The sequence below is a fragment of the Centrocercus urophasianus genome, unplaced genomic scaffold (assembly GCF_019232065.1).
Source record: "Centrocercus urophasianus isolate 14NV4802_14NV808 unplaced genomic scaffold, USGS_Curo_1.0 seq_31, whole genome shotgun sequence".
NCBI classification, from domain to species: domain Eukaryota; kingdom Metazoa; phylum Chordata; class Aves; order Galliformes; family Phasianidae; genus Centrocercus; species Centrocercus urophasianus.
This window is the reverse complement of record NW_024884878.1, coordinates 1863945-1882885: the sequence shown is the minus strand read 5'-3', so window position 1 is coordinate 1882885 and position 18941 is coordinate 1863945. Positions and strand designations below refer to the sequence as shown.

Sequence of the window (18941 nt, the reverse complement as noted above, 5' to 3'; positions counted from 1 at the left end):
GGATTTCTAAATCCTATGCTTAAAGTTTGTATATGTTAGGGTGTGTTTTTTTTTTTTGGAAATCATTGTGCTTTGCTGCATTCCTTTTCCCATCCTATCGGTGTAGCTTGAGCAATGATGATAATTGTGCTGATTAAAAGCAGTGCTTTTACTTTGACTTGCTTTAGAAGTGCCATACTGTTTATAAATTGCTGCTGTGAACTTTTAAACTCAGGAAAACTTCTGAATAAATGTGATAAGGGATAAAGCAGTCCCAGTCTCAGAATTTATTCTTTCATTGAAATAAATCGTTCCATTTTTCAGCCTTACTGTTAACTTCTCATTTTTTTCTTGCAACAAGTTGTTATTTTAAATGCAGCTTTACTCTTTAAAATCTCTTGCTCCTGTTGAGCTGTCCCCTTTATATTTTTATATTTTAAAGTTGACTGGACAGATAATTTCCTTTGCATGATATATTTTTCTTGGCTTACACTGAAGGAAGGAAAGTATATAGAACAAACTCATACAAGAGAGGTTCAGTCAGTGAGAGACAAACCAGACACTGAGCAGGGCAAGTAATAGAAAAAAATGTTATTACACATAATTAGAAAAAAACTTTGGGAGCCCTAAAAGGTAAGAAAAATTGGTTAATGCTTCAGACTGCATTGTAGTACCACAAATCCTTCTATGACTTAGTAGTGTTAACACACTCTAACCATGTCAGCATGTCATTTTATCTGAATGCATAAAACTGAAGTGATATTCTTCAGAAGCCAATGACTCTTCATTTGTGATGCAGTTTCACCCTTTACAATGCTGTCTGTTTGAATATTTATGATCATATCCTGGTAGCTTTCCCCTTAGAGTCAATGAAGGGAATGTAAATATAAATGAGAAGCTGGCATGTAAGTTTGCAGATGACACGAAGTTGTGAGGGAGTGTTGATCTGCCAGAGCAGAGAAGGGCACTAAGAGGGACCTGGGTAGACTGGATCGATGGGCCAAGATAAAATGTATGAGTTTCAGTATCAGTGTGTGAGTATTCAGTTGCAGTGTCAAGTCCTGCATTTTGGTCACAACAACCCCAGGCAACTCTACAGGCTTGGGGAGGAGTGGTTGGAAAGCTGCCTGATGGAAAGGGACCTTGGTGTGCTGATGGACAGTTGGCTGAATACGAGGCAGCAGTGTGCCCAGGTGGCCAAGAAGGCCAATGGCGTCCTGCCTTGTATCAGGAATGGAGTGGTGAGCAAGACGAGGGAAGTCATCGTGCCCCTGTACTTGGCATTGGTGAGCCCTCACCTTGAGTACTGTGTTCAGTTTTGGACACCTCAGTACAGAAGGGACATGGAGGTGCTGGAGCAGGTCCAGAGAAGGGCAACAAGGCTTGTGAAGGGCTTGGAGAATGTGAAGGAGAGACTGTAGGAACTGAGGCTGTTTAGTTTGAGGAAAAGGAGGCTGAGGGGAGACCTTACTGCTCTCTTCTAATACCTGAAAGGTGCTTACAGCAGAGCGGGGTTGGTCTCTTCTCACTGGTGACAGGACGAGGGGACATGGCCTCAAGTTGCACCAGGGTAAGTTAAGGTTGGATATCAGGAAACATTTCTTTACAGAAAGAGTTGTTAAGCATTGGGATAGGCTCCCCAGGGAGGTGGTTGAGTCACCATCCCTGAATGTGTTCAAAAACCATTTATGGTGCTCAGGGACATGATTTAGCAGAGGGCTGTTAGAGTGAGGGTAATATGGTTAGGTTGTGGTTGGACTCAATGATCTTTAAGGTCTTTTCCAACCTGAGTGATTCTATGATTCTACGGTTCTATAACTGGATTATGCTTATATTGAGCAGCTCTGCCAATTGACAAGGACAGAAACAGACACAAAGAGACAGATGCTATACCCTTCCAAAAGAACAGTCTTCAATAAGAGACCATGCAGCTAGGTAGCAGGGAACATACACAGCAGTAAGACAGGTGTGATGGCTGCACAGGCAGTGGTCTTAGCCAAGACGAGATGTGCTAGGACCCTGCTCTGTGCTTGGGCCAGAAAGCCCCAGTTTTTTTGATTTCATTCCATAATGCAGTTAATGTTTTCCCTGATTATGGCAGTGTTCCTGAATGTGTTACAGAGCTTTCCTTAGGTTATGTAAAAAAGCAAACATAGTACAAAGATAAATTAATTTATGGTAGAAGTTCACCATTACAGTGAAATATGAAGATGGCAAAACTAATTTCAGCATTCAGGGTATTTCCTACTGCTGACAAATAATGTGCCTTCCTGAACTGCAGGTTTTAACTCAGTGATAGGCTTTTTACTGCTATGTATTTATCATAATGCAAAATTACACTGTTCTTTTTGTTGGACAAGAAAAAAAGAAAAAAAAAAAAGAAAACTTGCTTTGATTCTCTTCATATTTCTTAATGTCAGGGAAAAAAATCAGATACTTACCAGATTTCAAGCATTTATTGAAACATATTATGTGCTTATTTTAAATATACAAAGCCTCTCCTTGCCACCAATGAAGCTTGTTCATCTTGAGTTACTGTACCATCTGATGCTTAGGGAAGGTTAATGTGTTTACTTCTTTATCTCAAACCTGCAACTATAAAATGTAATATTATCACCTAATCAAAAAGCAACCATGATGACATTCTGAGAATTAAAATTTAAGCCTTTAATATTATACTGTGGTGAAGGAAACAGTTTTTGCCAATCACTATAGAAGTATTCACATCTGATTTAATTTACATCTGTTTGGAGGTTCAAGTAAATCCTCAGATATTTTGGTTTAATAATTACGGAATCTAGAAAATAAAATCCCATGTGGCTTTTAGCATGATTTCTGATTTACAGCTGAAGTAGCCATTTAATTGACAGTGAAACATGGAGTCATAAGATTGTAAATGCTCTTCAAGATCACCAAGACCAGCCATCAACCTGAAGTGGTGCAGAGTCCCTGCCTATCAGATGGGTTTTACGGTCCCTTACAACCCCAGCCTTTCTGTGATTCTCAAGCAGACTGACAGTCCTGTCTAACTTGGTATCATCTGAGAACTTACTGAGGGCACACACAATCACCTCACCCAGGTCACTGATCACAATGTTATGTGTAACTGACCCCAAGACTGAGCCCTTAGGAACAGCACTGGTGACCAGCTACCCACTGGACAGGACTCCATTCGTGGTTACTCTTTGAGCCCAGCCATCCAGACAATTCTTCATCCAGTGAAGTACAAACCTACCCAAGCTAAGAGCATCTAGTTTCTCCAGAATACCTGTAGGAAACACTATCAAATCTTTGCTGAACCCAAATGAAAAGCATTCACAGTCTATCCCTCAAATGCTGGTGGGCTCTCTTTCATAGAAGGAGATCAGGTCAGTCAGGCAGGACTGAGTTCTGCAACATTAACTTTCACTGCAGATTTGCAGAGACACATGCAGTGCCATGGGAATTGCTGAATTTTCAGATAAAGAAAATACTAAGCTTATGACTTATGGTATAGTTTCAGTAAGAGATCAGTCCTGTAGAGCTGTAACTATTAAGTCAATTATCCTGTAGTGGATAGATTCAAATGGTGGCAGCGCCCATCACCAAAAATACTCATTAAACCTCTTTTTTTTTTTTTTTTTTTCTTGCAAATGACTTAATTTCCTACTTATCCACAAGTTAGTTCAAGCTTGTACAAATTCTCTAAAAATGTAGCAGGACCTTTTAAGCAGTTACTTCCACTTTGAGGAAACTGCATCTTAAGAAGATCTACATGGTCCTTCAGAATCAGATGGCATGCCCCATTCTGAGTATAAGCAAGAGGAGGCGCTGGCTGTGCTCAGGCTTTTACCAGTGATGCACATGACAGTTCTGGCACTGGCTGCACATCACCATCTCCTTACAGAAGGGGAGCCTTACAGATTCCAAAGGGTGTGAGTGTGGGATGCGACGAAGAAGATTATTACTTCCTTAATGTACACTAAATGTAGTTTTCACAGCAAGAAAGAGAATAACATCTCTCTGCAGAATTACGGTGATCTATATACAATACTGGCAATTTTTTCACTTTCTCAGTGTTGTGGAAGCAGTCTCCTTCAAAACCAATGTGTTATACTGCCGTCCAAGAGAAAAAAAAAAAGTGATCTACAAATATTTTTAAAAGATTTTGTAAGTATACTAATTTTTCAAGCATACTGCTTGGTTTTGCCATTTAGGGGAAAGGAATTTTTGTGGCTGTTGGTCCTGGTGAAACTTGCATTTTTCATGCTGCAGTTGGAAATCTAAAATACACATAAGGAACATTGCATTACACCATACTTGTGGTTCAAACATCACTTCACTTTCTGCCCCATCAAAGCAATCATTCCTAACATGTTTTTAAAATCTAAAAAGACAAAAAATAGTTGTTATTTATTCATTTTCTCTTGGATCACAAACTCATGTTTCAAGAGCCAAAACTACAGCAATAGGTTGATAGTACAGGTTTCCTTCTGCAGGTTCTCATAAGGTTGATTTTATGATTAATGATACTACATAGCCCTTGTAAGCAAAAACAGAAACAAAAAAAACCCTCTGAAACTGTAGGATTTCACTAATAAGTTCTGCTAATGATTTTTTTTTCCTTTGCTTATTGAAATAGTGAAAAAACAACAATGTATAAAGCTAATGGACTAAAACTAAAAAATACAGCCAAACCAAGGGAAAAATTAATGACATTTCATACCAAGATATGAATAGGAATAAATTATACCAGAAGCACTGGCTTAATTGGTAATAAAACAGAATGTGTGTAATGATGGGAAATGTGCCACTGATGGATTTTGGAGCTCTGGGTGTATAACGACTCACATTGTACTTGGACAAGTGGTAACACGGTCATTGTGTTCTGTGCTTGAAAACAAGGAATCTTCAAAGAAGTCTTCACATATGTTTGCTTTGAATGTTAGTAATTTAATACTAACACTGGGTGGGGTTAAACTAATGCATACAGATCAGAAGACTGTATACGGTGAAACTCTCCCTGGAAAATTATCACTGAGCAGAAATGTTGGGAGTTAGCATTCTTCAGCCACTTCAGAAATGTGAAATTTGTCAGAAAAAAAAAAATCTTAACAAAGCAAGCTTAAAAGATAATCTATCTTTTTTTCCTGTGCTTCCTGAAAAAAAATAGGAAAGAAAAAAAGACACTTTCTCCTCCTAACCGTGACTCCTCTGAGAAAAAGACCACATATTTGTGATTACAAGAATACCCCGCTGAAAATGGAATTTGTGACCTTCCAAGTGGAAATACAGTTGCTGAACTGAGAGAATCATGTTGAGTGATGATCTGGTGTTATTTTTTTTGTTATTGTTTTGTTAGTTAGTTAGTTACTTTTCCATAACTGCCTCTTAAATCAGTAAATTCTGCGGCACAAAGAAATTTTATTTCGTGTTACCTATCTTTTCTACTTTAAATATCAGTGGTTCATAAAAGTTCATAAATGTGAATACTCAAGAGGTTTACACGCATCACTGAGAACAGTAAAATGAATGGTTACACATCTGCAGTCTGAACTTTGAGATGAATACAAGCAAATCATGAATGCGCATTTTTCAAGTGATTGCGCTCATTATTTTCCATTGACTCATGACTGTTGGCAGAAATGAATAATACATTTTAATATAGCATAGAGGTTCAACAATCAAATCCAGAGATTATGCATGGGTATATATCCATCTTCTGTGCATACATAATGTTAAAGCTATACGTTGTCATCTGTTTTTAATACTAAAACACCAAATAATCTATAATGCAGAACTGTAAAATATATATAGAACACTGCATCAATCATGTACAAGTACTTGTGCTGTTCAACATTTCTGTAAATCCACCATTAAACTTAGATTTGAGACTGAACCAAAGACTTATATGCATCAAGTCATGGTTGCTTGGAACACTGAAAGAGACATAAAATGCTGCTCTATTTCTATTACTTGCAGTTCACATCGTTATTTCAAAGAAAACCAGTGACTGAAATACAGCACACTCCACATTAAAGACAGTGCTTCATCTCCTTAATGCAGGATGCAAACTACTTAACGGCAATTGGGATATCAGCTGACTGGACTTTTAATTATCTGATGCCATCAGTACTCTCCTAACAAGCAAAGAAACAGCAAAGCTTTACCCAGCTATTTAGTAACATTGTCACATAAGAAGGAATAAATATCTGAATACTAACAGTCTTGCTTTGCATTTATGCACTCCGAATCAAGTCCCACAATGGACCGTAAACCATTAGACAAGACAGTCACCTCTTCTATATGCAAAACACAGAAAAATTAAACTTCAACTATTATATTTCAGTGGCTGCTGGGGATGAATAGCTCACGTATCACCTAAAATGATTCCATAATAATATAATATTTTACCAGCATAAAGAAGAACCACATTGGAACTTGTGTAGTGTGCCTGTATTTACTTGAGCAAAGCTTTCAAAGATGCTGATTTTCAGGAAAATTAAATGTAACACTGAGAAAAGTACTGGTGATGTATTCATTCCCAATCAATTTGAGAAGAAGGGGAGCTAAGCAAATATGCATAACATATTGCTTTAACAACAATTTACTCCAGGTACCATTCTCAAAGTACTCTGCCATAAAAATTTTCACAACTTCTAAAGTATTTTGGCAGAAGTAATAACTATTCAACATCTGTAGAGCTGTTGCAAGTTCTTGAGCTACACAAATAATAAAAAGATGCCTTCTTTTTGGTAGCCTAGTTCTCGTGTAAAAATCCTAGTAACAGCATCCACAGGGAACCAGAAACTTGGCCCTAAAGTAAGATGGAGCAGCAAAAGGCTTATTTCAAGCACCACTGCTAACATAGGCTCCAACTCTCGTGTTAGGATGAAATCAAGCATAGCAAAGCTCACTCTTTCCAAACCATGTGTTGGCTTGGGGGGAGGTGGGGAATTCTGTGTCAACAGTTTTAATAGAGCAGATGTGACTCACTGCGCACTCATTTAAAAGTCAGAAACTCAGGTCTCTCTTTTTTCCACCGAATCAGTGGCAGCAGCACTGGGGGCTGTAGCACGGGAGCAGCAATCCTTCAGAAGATGTTTCTGCTGTTAGTAAAATCAGCTAGATTAAATCACACAATCTGACACTGCAGTTTTACAACGTGAAACTCAAACCTCGGCTTTTGTTTGTCCCTATCGTGCCATGCAACACCCTTACTTGACTTGTTCTCCACAGCTCATATCTTCTGTGATTCATGGATCACAGAAAAAAATCTGAAATTAATTTAATCAGTACACCATCCCTATAAATCTTCCTAATTTCTTTTTCTTTTTGTCACTGAAGAACACACTTCATTTATAAGTGTTGTCTCAACAAACCAAATAATCTGAGATATCTTTGCTCAACATACTTTGAACGCTGACAGCATCCGTTAGACCATGTTTGGTTTTTTTGCTTGTTATCTATTGTAAATATCAGGAAAAGGTATTTTTCATTTTCTTTTATCTTTCATTTTCTCATTTAAATTCCTTAACCCAATTCAATAATCATCCATTAGAATTTCAACACCATGTAGTCCCACTGTGGCCCATTCAGTTAATTTCAAAAATATCCTGGGAAAATACTAATGCCAAATGGTACCCTCTTAAGTTTACAACACTCAAATGCTGTATTGAACATCATAACTTAGAACTTGCCTCATTTACACTTGCCTGCCAAAATATATATCCTGCATTTAGTCCCATGGTGATTTTTTTTTCCTTCATGATAGCTTTAACTATAAATTCAAGGGAAAGCTCCTATGCGAGTAACATTCCATTCCACAGTGACAATGTATGGAGTGTATACTGGGATGCTGGAGTGTATGCGGGGACCTGATGAGCAAACAGCACTACTCACTCTCCCATCTGGCAAATTGGTCAGCCTTGGGCAGGGCACATGGTGCAAAGCAAAACGTGTCAGGAGACTGTAGTAAGAGGCAGCCCCAAGCTGAGCGATGCAGTAAATACACTGGAAGGAAGGGAAGCATCCAGAGGGATCTGAACAGGCTGGAGAAGTAGGCAAATGAGAACCTAATGAGGTTCAACAAGGCCAAGTGCAGGGTGCTGCACTTGAGTCAGGGAAATCCCACGTGTTTATACAAACTGGGGGAAGATCTCCTTGAGAGCAGCCTTGCAGAGAAGGACTTGGGGGTCCTGGTGGGCGAGAAGCTGCACATGAGGCAGCAGTGTGTGCTTGCAGCCTGGAAGGCCAACTGTGTTCTGGGCTGCATTAAAAAAGGGGTGGCCAGCAGGGAGAGGGAGGTGATTGTCCCCCACCACTCAGCTCCGAGGAAAGGCTGAGGGAACTGGGCTTATCTTGGAGAAGAGAAGGCTCTGGGGAGACCTCATTGTGGCCTTCTAGTAGTTGAAGGGAGCATATAAACAGGAGGGGGAATAGGGATAGGACAGGGGGGAATGGTTTTAAACTGAAACAGGGGAGGTTTAGGCTGGATGTTAGGAGGAAGTTTTTCACCCAGATGGTGGTGACGCACTGGAACAGGCTGCCCAAGGAGGTTGTGATGATCATGGTGATTCTGACATTTTACTCCCTAGATAGAGCTTATAATTGCTTGCTAAAATTATGAGTTAAATGGTGTGAGCTACTGCAAACTTAAATGTCGTCAAATACAAATTATGATTTCCATTAGTTTCAGGGAAATTTCAAAATTCAGAGAAGAACAATCAAATTATTCTTGAGAGATATCTATGACCCTGAGATCAGAAAGTTCTAAAACTGTCATTCATTTTCAGTTAAGTGATCAAAAATAGATTGCAACAGCACTTGTTTGCTATCCTGTATAAACCACTGCTACTTGCTGTTGCTTTTTAAACAGTACAGGCAGCAGATATAACTCAAAATCAGTGAAACACAACTGAGCTGTAACAAAAGTAACTCCTAACTACAGAAGCACTGCTGTTATTTTAAGCTCTAATTTTGTAGTATTGCCTCCAACAGATTCTAAAAACTCTCTGAAAATTAAATTTCAGTTTTGAAATAAAGAAATATGTGTCACTGCATCAAAAACTAACATCTTATAAAATGTGTGCATTTGGGGCATTCCTTTACATGTATTGTCTGACACAAAATCTAATAGAATGGTTCCGTTTCAGTATTTTGCAAAAAGATGTTTTCTTCATAAAGGGTATAATCAAGGCTACTCAGAAAATCAGGCAGTTATTGTCATTACTTCTCTCTCCCACTCCACCTCCAGCATTTTACCAGCCTAAATCTTATTGCCTCAGCCTGTCCAAGCCCTATACATTCACATCTTCACAGTGCTTTCAAGGATGCTCAGCAGTATTGTTATACTGTCTTACAGTCATTTAGAGTCTCTATAAAAATTGAGAAAGCATCATTAATCACGTCTAGAAACTGGAAAAGAGACAAAGGGATGCATGGCAAGGCACAGAATAGCATAGCAGAAGGGCTACAATCAGAAATAGCATGTGGGAGTATCTCTGTGTATGTTCCTATCTCCAGACCATATTGATTGCTGCCAGAAATGGGGGAGCAGCTCTCACTGCAGTACATTTCTTCTATACAGCAAAAGCAAAGAGATTTAATTTGGGAACCAAGTGCTCAAACATGCAGCTTTTGTGGCCAGTTGCCTCATAATGAATTCAGTTTCTTGCTTAGCAACATAGAAGACCCCATCAGAGGCAGGGACATGAGCTGGTCAATGTTGCCTTGCCTGTATTAATTACAATGACATCTCTCTTTCTTCTGTGCTCCTTACCCCTTTATCTATGTGCTTTCCAGAACCATTAGCAAATTAGTCGAGATATCTGTTAAGCATCCCTGGCCACCACATACCTGCCAAAACGGGGAAGAGTAAGGAAAGCACAAAGTGGCTCTACCCCTCCCTTTTCTAATTTGTTTGAGCTATTTAGGTAATGTCCAACAACAGCTGTTTTTTCCTTAGGAGCACAGAGCCAGCTTTGTGTGCAGAGCCCATTACTGCAGGAGGACTTCTGCAGCATCCTGCAGGATAACTAAGGTGAGTGAAGAAGACAAAGTACACCAAGAGTGATGCACTTAAACTCTAGCACCTTCAAACTATGTGTGGGTGCTGTTCAGGAAAGGGCTATATCTTCTTTACAAAGCTAGATCATATTAGAAAAAGGTACAGCTATTAATAATTCTGCTAGTTCAGTTTCTTAATATATTTTCTCCTCATTTTATTGTCTGGTAAGTGAAAAAATCTTAGAAAACTCATTTAAGATACCCTCGTGCTAGAACTAGGCTTGGCAGGTCAATACTCACATTATTCTGCCCAATCCCAGCATAGCAATGCTGTGCTTCTCCCTCAGGAGAGCATCAAGGACAGTCATAAGACATACTTCCTTTCTTTTTTTGCTTAAGAAAAGATGAGAAATATTGTATTTTATTTCAGTTCAATCATTTAACTACACAGAAAACAGTCTCTTGGCAGATAAGTAAGCTGTACATTCTAACAGGCTGAAAAGCTCAGCTTCACCTTGTTCCTCTCCAGCATGTCTCATGTCAAGGGAACACAAGCCATGTTAGAGTCTATTTTGTACTGCTCTTTGTTTGACACTATTTGCTTTCATGTGAAATATTTTTATGGCACCAAAAATTTTGCATGAAATCATCTTTTTAAGTCCTAGCTTCAATTTCCAAGTCATATTTTTCTCCTTGTCTTTGTTAAATAACACAAAAATTGTACAGTAAAAGAAATTAATACTTGGCACAGCTTCTCAGTCCGTATCCTCAGATGAAGATTAGTTTCATTGTTTTCTGACTTTTGCTGGTTGGTTGGTCAGAAGAGAAAGTACATTTTGTGAATAAAAACATTAAAATCTAATGTGGAAGTATACTTGTTGTTGGTAAGCTTTGCTCATATAGCACAGCACCTTAATTGGAAGCACACTTCATTGCGAAGTCCATGGGGTTACTTAATATCAAATCTGACAAAGCCTAAAAATAACCCTCATTACATGCATTAAATAAAGAAATAATAAAAAAAAATATCAGAAACAACTTATCTTAAAAATGCAATGAAGTCAGACAGTTTTCTACACGTAATAACAGATGTGTAGTAGTCATATTAGTGTCATCACTGATATTTTTCCAAGATTTTTCTTTCTGACTTGGAAGAAACTCTAACAGAAATTTTGCAGTGGAAAATTGCCAGAACTCTCTCCCAACTTCTGATGCCCTCTCTATAATTCCATACAGGAGGAAATTAAATTCCAAAATAAACAACTAAACATAGTGGAGAAGAAAACTAGACAGTATCAGCGCAAAGGGACACGTACCCAGATGCAGTTGCAGTCACAGACTGCAAATAGTAGAGAAGCAGTGGGCATGAAGTCATGAAGGGATTTCAGCATGTGTAGGAGTATTCTTGGCAGTGTTAATACAGACAGCACAATTAAAAATAGCAGCTAAGACAGATGAAAGCAGCCTTCAGCATGGCATGACAACTTATCCAGAACGTTTGGATAGTGCACCCTTCAGTCCAGGTTGACAAGTTTTCACATCGCTTACAGATTAAAGGTAGAATCACTGACTAACATACACTGGAAAAGTCCTTCAAGATCATTAACTCCAGATATCACCTTTGGCCTCCTGAATGCCATCACCAAGCCATGTCCCTTAGTGACATGTCCATAAATCTCTGAAATACCTCCAGATATGGGAACTCTAACATTGCCCTGAGCAGCCTGTTCTAAGGCTTGATAACACTCCAAATGTCCAAACTAAATCTCCCCTGGTGCAACCTGAGATCATTTTATCCCTTTTTTCCTTTTTTCATGATCCTTCCTCAAGGATCATGAATCTCCAACTCTCCTGCCACATGCAGGACCACCAACCTCCCCATTTAATACTAGACCAGGCTGCCCAGGGCCCCATCCAACCTGACCTTGAACATCTCCAGGGACGGGGCATCCACAGCCTCTCTGGGCAGCTGTTCCAGCACCTCACCACTCTCTCTGTAAAGAACTTCCCCCTGACATCCAATCTATATCTTCCCTCCCCCAACTTAAAACCATTTTCCCTGGTCCTGCTGTTATCTACCCGAAAGTCATCTGCTCCTAATTAGTACAGATGTGTCCATATGAGCTACATTCATGCTACTCAACTTCAGTGTAGACAAATCCAGAAAAAAAAAAGCTACTACAGACACATTCATCTAAAAACTGTATGTGCAAAAAGAAAAGTCTGGGATCACAGCGTAAAGTATATGGGACCTGATGAGGAACACATGCTTGAGGGAGTGTCCATTTTACTAAGCTGGATCAGGAAAGCTTACTTCTCTCCCCACACAAGCTGCTCTTCTTGAACTCCTGGAGTTCCTTGAGCTCCTACAACATGAAGTTGGAGGTTGGCCTTTCCTATGGGGTTTGGCAGATTTAGGCCAGACTAATTGGAAAGTTCAGGTACAGCTACTCACCCAGTTTCACCGGGTAATGAAGCAATAGTGTTACACTCTACAGGCAGCTGGAGGCAACAGTGTTATGTATAAATGGCACTCATTCATCTTCATAAAGCACTAATGCCAGAAGGCTAAATCCTAATCTAAGCAGGCACTTTAGTTATCCACTGTTTCAAGGCCAGTTATTTCAGAAGAATATCAAGACATCAATAACATCTTCATCCACAACTGTTGTTAACAGGGGCAGAACAGACTGTAGCGCAGCAACCCGTTAGTTGGTCAAGTCCTTTACTGTCAGCTCCTCATCCCCTCTAATGGTGGTTTGCTACACAGGGAGCAAAGATTGCTGTACAAGCACAAAGTGGCAGAGGCCTCTCAAGGATGGCTTACAACAGCTTGTCCAGCAAGTGACCAGAAGATTTTACACATGTACCTAACCTGTATTCTGAACAATACGCTCCAGGGAGATGCTGCATACATTTTGCTAAATCACAGCCAGCACACAGGTTCAGAAGCAAGGCTGCTCTTCAGCATGTTTAGCTGCCTTATGAGGTGAGAATAAAGGCAAACAAGCAAATTCTGCCTCAAACAATTGCAGTTCTGGCTGGAATCAAATCAGTGCAGCAGGGATTGCATCTGGGCTAATTTACCAAGGGAAGAAGAGAGTGAGTGAAGGACAGACAGTTCTGAGCAGAAGGGTAAGAATCCTGCGCTGCTGTTTCTCCCTGGAAACCCTACAGACATCCTCTGCCATGCTCCACATGGCAGCTCAGACCTAGGCTCATGAGAACAACTGAAACTCCAGGCACTCAGGCAGCGCTTCTCACGACGTTTCATCTAAGAAATATTTCCTGAGGTGCTTCAACAGAAAGCATACAGTACATTAGAAAGCACACAGTACATACAGTACAGACAGTACATTATCTTGTCTGCTGTGGGAGCATCTCAGAAAAGAGCAGGACTGCAGTGTTCACTGCATTGTTCGCTAACATGTTTCACCTGCAACCCTCAAGAGAATTGTGAGGAGGTGGCGAGAGTTCCATTTCTATGGAGTTCTGATATCTGAAGTTAGATGAGACATGTGAAAGATGGCATGAAGAAATCTACCCAACAGATATACCTTACCAAAGCTTTTCAAACTATTGGGCAGCTGAGTCCCTGCTGCATGTACCAGCACAAAGCTCACAGTGATGAGCAATAACTCCTCTTGTGACTAATTGCTTTGCCAGCATCCTTTCCAAGATCTGTCCTGTTTCATCCAAATAGCAGCCACTGTTTTATCATAATTAGACTGTAGGAGGTGATTCTCTTTCTCCTAAGGGTATCCTAAGATGCCACACACAAATAACTAGTACAAGCAATAAATATACGGAGCAATAAAAAACAAAATCAATCTTCTAAAAACTGTGCTATCAAATTGCTGTAATGAAATAGGAGATGAAGATTTTGCAGTATCATATTCAAAAGGACAGTGAGCAAGTGAATATTCCTGTATCTGCTGTATCCTGTATCTGACACACTGCTGTTCCATTAGCAGGCTGCCTCTCTATGCATCTGCCAAAAAAATGCCCTTCAGGATTCTACAGATAGGAAGTAAAAACCTTTGACACTGTTGAAGATTGTGGTATTTGAATGATAATATCCCAGTATTTAATATAATTAGTGCATTTACCTTAAGGCTGCCTGAAAGTGTGAGAAGAGAGAAACTCAAATGAGTACATTTAGACTAAGAGGAATAGAGACATGGGTCAAAGAGGATGGCATGATCCTTCTGCTGTGCTGGCACCCTTCTTCTACTTAGTATGCTATAATTCCTAATTTTGTTTTGCCATTTTAAAGTTATTGTTATTTTCTAAATGTTGGACACAGCAATCACAAATATTCAGATAAATCTCTCACCATACTGACAACCGTAGCATTACAAACCTGAAGCCAAATCCAAAGCTCTTCTAAAGCTTTTTAAAATGTATGACTGTGACTACAGGCAGATCTGAGAGTGTAGCTTGCAAAAGGCAGAGTATTTACAGTTGTACATTACTAAATAAGAGATATGAATATGCAGATGTAAATATGCCAGTGGTTATATGTTGTTACTGGATCTCCCATTTCCTAAGGAAAACGGCAGTCCTTATGGCCAGATCCTGCAGAAGCACTCATGGATGAACAAGCAAAACAGTATGACTTCAGATTACAGTTGTGAGCAGAGAGCTGTCATGCACATGCAAGGAAGCTATGCAGCATAGGCTGACTTTTGCTCACAGATGTAAGCACAGATTGCTAAAACGGGGGAGCCGAAGGGAAGTGTTAAGTTCCTGATTATAGCTGCATTTTCAAGGACAAGTTCCAGATTGATATAATAATAATAAATGGGGAGGAGAGGAAGGAGAGGTCATGTAATGCTTTGTATTGAGTTTAAAGGTAAATGAGACAATGTCTTTTTCTCCAGTACAAACAAGGGAAAACAATACCAGCATTTCAACTGTGAACTGAAAAGGAAATGCTCAGAGCAAACATTACAGAGCTAATATGATGCTTCAGCAAAATGTATTTCCACGTTTGACTTGATAATTATTTATTAAGTGCAAGTCAAACACATCCATATTCAGAACAAATTTTTGTAAATGCGTCTTGACTCACATGAAAACAAACCCAATGAAGGATTTTCCCAGCCATCAGACGGTGACAGCTGAATGGCACTTTTCTTCTCTTAAATAGCTGCAGGATCTCCATACCTCTGGAACTTGATTATAGAAGTGGAAATTACAATTCCATCTCAGGCAGGTAAGCAGCAAGCAATATTTCTGCTGCAATAATTAATTAATTTCTCTTTCCCCATCAGTTAAAAAGTCTCTTGGGATCTTAAATCAATAAGGCATCCTCATGCATACATTCTATTCTCTTGTTTTCAATGGTTCCATTGTGCACATAATTCCATAGCACAACCACATTTACATTTAAAGATGAATTCCCTGGTGTTTGCTGTGCACCTGCTCCAAATCCTACATCCTCCGCCTCCTCTGAGGAGCAGATACATCTTCCAGGAAAAAAGCAAGCCCAGACAATTTTCCCTCAGATGCTCCTGCAAGCTCTCTGATGATTGCTCCCTTCAGTTTGGCCATGGCCCTGTTCTGACCATTTTTGAGAAGAAAATCTTTGTGCCCTTCCAAAATCTATTACTTCCCAACATGTTTTTAACAATTTATTGCTGCCACAGTGGGGAAAAATATACATTGACAGTAAAAAAAAATCACTGTATTTTCTAGGTAATTTACAGGAAAGTATTGGTAAACTGGCTCCTTGCAAATACTTGAATCTGAAAAATGGGAAGTTTTCTTCCCTTTACTTGATAATACTCAAGATGGTTTTATAAGGGAAGATGAGATGTTCCTTCTGCCATTCCACTTTTAAGTGTAGCCCGAAACAGACATAGCTTTACTCTCAACATATGCATCATGATTTATTTATTTTAAACAAATTTTAAATCAAACCGTAAATAAAGCTGGAATCAAAAGGAGGCGGGAGGTGTTCCCCTTCTGCCCCCTCCTCCCTCCTGCAATTAGCCACAGATAGCTGCTGGAACTCCTGGCAGCAATAGAGGCAGACAGCGTGGAAACACAGCTCTGCTGCACGCCGCCCCATCCTCAGCCAGAGCAGTCAGAGACAGAGGGAGGGGAGGCAGCATGCTGCATTCATTGCTCAGCAGCTGCTGGGGCTGCTGGGGTTGCTGGTCCTCATGCATGTGCCCATACAGCGTCACTCTGCACCCCATGATGCCACAACCACGACTGCCAGAATCCCTGCTCCACTGCCAGCACATCACATTTGTTCTTCTCTGTGACAGCTGCATGTCCCACGCAGGGCTGCTCTCATGTTGGCACCCCAGCACAACAATATCAGGACAGTGTGACTTGCACGTCTCCATTTCAGAGAGCAGGCAGTTAGGCAGCTGCAGCAGGGCTGCCATGCTTCCCCCTTACTGGTTCTTCTGCTATCCACGCAGGAAGGAGCTGCTGTGAACACAGACAGTGCAGGGATGCACTGTGTGAGGTGATCTGTGCCACTGTGAGAGGCATGCTACCTCAAGGATGCACGGGAAGAGGAGGTAACCACAACATGCTGCATCCAGATCTACAGAGTATGCTACAGAGCTCTACATGGGGACAAGTGGTAAGGCCAGAAAGGAGAGACAGAAAGGCAACAGGACAGACTGAGTTGTTCTGACAACTCAGATATCTCAAATATCTCAAGAGCGATGAGATATTTACAGAACCACAGAATCCTGAGGGGGACGAGGAGGACCTCCCGAGTCCCACCCCCAGCCCCATACAGCAGCAAACAGACCCACACTGTGTGTCTGAGTGGTGTCCCAGTGCTCCCTGAGCTGCGGCAGCTCAGGGCTGAGCCCACTGCTGGATCACAGAATCACAGAATGGCCCAGGTTGGAAAGGACCTCAAGGATCATGAAGCTCCAACCCCCCCACCACAGGCAAGGTCACCAACTTCCACATTTAATACTAGAACAGGTTGCCCAGGGCACCATCCAACCTGGCTTTGAACACCTCCAGGGGTGAAACTTCCATTGGTTCCTCAATAATGAGAAAAATACACAAAAACTTGCCAATCACTCATCTACAGCACTGGGGTAACTGTTCTGCGCCTGCAGCAGTGTCACTTGGCCACCCAGTGCAGCCAGTCTGCCTTCCACATGTGGCTCTTTGTCAATGCAGAACTGAGTCCCAAAGAAATCAGGTCAAACTTGCTTGCTTACCACATCATTTTCTGCCCTTAAAAAAAAATAAAGCTGCTGAGGAGAGGAGTTTTTTCTGTCTCATATAATCCACTGTCTTCTCCAAGACCTCCTCACCTGAAAGTCTGTTGATCTCAACAAGCTACTCTGGCAGGCCAGTCCCTCAGAGCCTCCCCAGATATGGAGGTGGATCTTCACTGTGCCCTCTTCTGAAAGAAATGTCCCCATTTCATCCATCTTCCTACAAGCCACAAGTCACATTTCTTTTTACACTGCATGGAGCCAACAACACAGATCAAAAACCACAAAGGTCTGGAGAAGGAGAGGTCTGCTGGTTTATGATACTGTTAGTGAAATGGTGTGCAGCTTCTGACAGAACATGCAGACAAAGCACACTACACCTTGTGAATGATTCTTTTTCACATTAGGTGTGGGTGCTATGTGCAGAAATCACTGCATAACTTGTGAATTCTCACTGGAATGGTGATACAAGTGACAACAGCTCAGGACAAATTCCAATTGTGCAGGATTCCAATTCCAATTCAGCCTTTCTTATCAGTTCCCAATGAGAGTCCTTTTAAGCCTGCTCTCACCAGCAGGGCTCTTGCTCAGATATAAAAGCCTCAGGTGTGGCTACAGCACGCCCATACCCACAGCCTCAGCAGCACAAGAAGCCCAGTGGCTTCCTATGCTCACCGAGCAGCATATGAGCTGCCTGCAGCAAGTCGTGGCCTGAAGATGCCCACACTGACCAGCAAGTCAATGGGCTTGAACACTTATAGTTCGTTAGGGGCACGTGCAGTACAAGATGTAGCAAGACGACTTCCCTCCATGGTGTCTACAGAACCACAGCGACTAGCACGCTTGGGTTAAGTTTTTTTTTTTCTTTGCTTTGTTTCATTTTTTTGTCGAGAAGTGGTACTAACTGATCAATGTGTCTTTAAGTACTGTGGCTTCGAGCCAGCAACTGAAATGCTACGAGGTAGCAACACCGACAGCGAAGCACACGTCTGTCTGGGAGCTGATTTGTGCGCCGTCCTTCCCGTTTGCTCATAAAACAGCTCGAACAGGCTGCTACAAGAAAGAGGTCTGATCCCGGCTTCGCGCCCTCGGACCGCGGTTGACCCAAGGTGCTGTTTTTCTACCGGAGAACTCGCTACGCGCTTCCTCGCAGCTACAAACGCGTAACTTTTGGTCGGTTTCCCCCCCGATTCCGACGCAGGGGCTGCTGCCGGAGGAAACGCCGGGGCTCACAGCGCCCGGGCTGCGGAGGCTGAGCCGGGAGGCGCCCGCGGCCGAACCCCGTCCCGGGCTGCAAGGCGCGGGGCTCGCCGCCGCCTTCTCCGCGGTCCCCGTTCCGCACCCCTCCCGCCCGCGGGCCCACAAAGCCGCTCACCTCGCCTCACCCCGCGCCGCACTCCGCTCCGCCGTTCAGCGGCCGCCGCCGGGTGATGGAGCCGGGGAAGGACCCAGGTGCCGCCTCCCCGCGCCGGTGCGAGATCGGGCCCCGCCCTCGGCCGCTTGCCTTCCTCCGGGGTGGCCCCGCCGCGGCCCGGCGCTCTCCGCGCTCGCAGTGCCGTGGCGGACGGTCCCGCTGCTGCGTCACGATGCGGTCGCGCCGCGCTCCGCGGGCTCAGGGGCGGCCCCGATGCGAGCGGCGGCTTCGTGCGGGGCTGCGGTGGTGCGGAATAGCGCCCGGGGGTCTCTCCTTCGCCCTGCCCCCCCACCCTTCCCTTTATTTTCCGCCCCTTCCCCCGTTTTCCCTCCTTTCTCCGCCCTCTTCCCCTCCCA

General features: G+C 42.0%; 1 protein-coding gene across 5 annotated transcripts in view; it reads right to left on the bottom strand.

Annotated features, from left to right (window-relative positions):
- LOC122166059 (synuclein alpha interacting protein) overlaps positions 1-18605 on the bottom strand; it is an 80516-nt gene extending 61911 nt beyond the window's left edge. For 4 of the 5 annotated variants that reach the window (XM_042829551.1, XM_042829553.1, XM_042829554.1 and 1 more), the window contains exon 1: positions 18547-18605. The gene's annotated coding sequence lies outside the window, so the exon portion shown is untranslated. The remainder of the gene's footprint in view (positions 1-18546) is intronic. The other variant, XM_042829552.1, reaches the window with a different exon arrangement.
- Between the last annotated feature and the right edge of the window lie 336 nt (positions 18606-18941).